We start from the raw sequence: 2,043 nt of genomic DNA, 5'->3' as shown, positions 1-2,043 counted from the left end.
ACAGAATTAAATTGAATTGTCCCAGTTTCAACTTCTATCGGGCATGTTCTGGAATTCACCGTGCGTCCATTTCACATCACACATGCACTTCACCTGTAAAAGTAATTGCTGTTCTGTATTTCACGTGAAAAGAGCTTTCATATTTCACGAAAGAACTTTGGAAAGCTTTATTAGAGCTTTCAAACTTTATCATTAACAATGAAAAAATATCAGTCTGTGTTGGCGCATCAACGAATACACATGCGTGTGTGGGTATGTACGCTTTGTTCTTTCGATTGTTTACGAAACAGACGTAAACAAAGAAACGAACTCGTACAAGAGCCCCTACATGTTGAATTTAGTACTTCAAGAAAAAATACATTTTTAAATCATATTTTGTTAAGAAAATTAAATATTTTTTTAAATGCTCATAGAAAACAAATTAAATTTTAGTTCTATGCAGTTTTTTTTGTAGGAATTTTCAATTATTTTCTTTAAAAAATAAGGATTCACTCAGCTCTCGCCATCAAAATTTCAGTGTGAGGAATACACCCCAACTAGGTGTAAAGTGTGTTGCAGAACAGCTTTGGGTGTGTTCGATACACGTGAGGTGCAGAGGTGAATGCCAGAACATGCCCATATATCTCAAAAGTTGTAAAACCTACGAAAATATCATTAAGGTCAATCTTGTAGAGAATTTTGATAGCTACAACATTTTCTTTTTGATAAGACTTGCGGTTTCCAACCAAAATCGCAAAAACCTAAACAACCCCTAAAAATGTCAACTTGTATCGCGATTTATTTAAAAAGCGCTTCGGCGATTTTTTTTATTTTTTGATTTTTCTCATCTATGAACATTGTAGTTTCAGAATCCGCAAAAACTTCCCAGGTGTAGGCACCTTCCATTTAAATTTGATTCAAGAGCACCGTGAATACCGATTAGGCGTAAAAAATATGGCAATGTGAATATGTAATAAAACGCAAAAATATGTACAAATCGAGTAAAAATATCAGAATTCATTTTTTTAATATGCAAAATACTAGGCCTAGCGATCATTAGAAATAAATAAAACTAGCGATATATTCCTTAAATCCCCAACTCAAATTATTCCGAATGGACATATTTAGACAATATTAAAATGACATAACATATTCAAAATTTTGCGATACCACTACCTTTGAAATTGTTGCATGTTTTTATACACAAAAAGTAGGTTTGCCTAATAATTAAAAAATGCTTACATCGTTTGACTCCATTCACTTAGAAATCCATGAATTAATACACGGTTCTTGAATTAGGTGAGTTGTGCGTTTACTTACCTAATTCAAAAACCTTGAATTCAATGCAAATATGCATTTTTTATTATAAAGCAAAATTACAGCTCTCTAAAGTATGCAATAATAATTTGGTGTAGGTTAGGTTAGGTTTAAGGATGCGCAGCTACAATTCATCATAGCTGCTTCATTCGAAGACCTTTTGGTCCATTGTGTTCATCCTGAAAATATATAAGAGATTGGAAACAGAAAGATTCAGTAGGGAGATTGATACATATAAGAAAGGGGAAGAAAGGAAAATAATTTTGTTAATATACCCAGCAAAATAAATTGGAAGTAGTGCAATGTGGACTAGTTCTGTCACGGCATGTTTTGATGCAGTTCAACCGGAGTCGTGAAAAAGGCACTCCAGTCCTCACATTTTTTTTTCGAACGTTCCCACGCCTCACTTTCCCACCCCTGCCGACCGAGGGGGCGACCTCCCTTTTACGTAGGGATCGCGTACACACCATGATCCGCATCATGATGGGGTATGAGAGGGAAATTGAAAACCAGCTACAGAATTTACTTCATCAGCTAGTTAGTTACTTACTAATACATTTTTATATACTATTCATTTAAAAATAAAATTATGTTAGATTTTATAAGGTCAAGGCTCATGCCAAAGTCTACATTACAATACATGGAATTAAAATCTACACACATTTTGTTAATAGGATCTCCCATAGAGTAATTCGTGCGGTGGAAATCTCTAAATAAGGGTTGATAGTTTCTAATTGTTCTACAAGG

At 34.1% G+C, this 2,043-nt stretch overlaps 1 long non-coding RNA gene across 1 annotated transcript; it reads right to left on the bottom strand.

Moving 5' to 3' along the window:
* Window positions 1-1,318: 1,318 nt before the first annotated feature.
* Window positions 1,319-1,688, bottom strand: LOC141406159 (uncharacterized). Its single transcript, XR_012413330.1, has 2 exons — window positions 1,572-1,688; window positions 1,319-1,475 (listed from the first exon to the last, which is right to left on the bottom strand). It is a non-coding gene; the product is annotated as an uncharacterized lncRNA (long non-coding RNA).
* Window positions 1,689-2,043: the final 355 nt, after the last annotated feature.

Source organism: Musca autumnalis, unplaced genomic scaffold, assembly GCF_047663935.1.
Source record: "Musca autumnalis isolate F117 unplaced genomic scaffold, ASM4766393v1 scaffold_5, whole genome shotgun sequence".
NCBI classification, from domain to species: Eukaryota; Metazoa; Arthropoda; class Insecta; order Diptera; family Muscidae; genus Musca; species Musca autumnalis.
The sequence above is the reverse complement of the archived record's forward strand: the minus strand, read 5'-3'. Positions and strand labels throughout refer to the sequence as shown.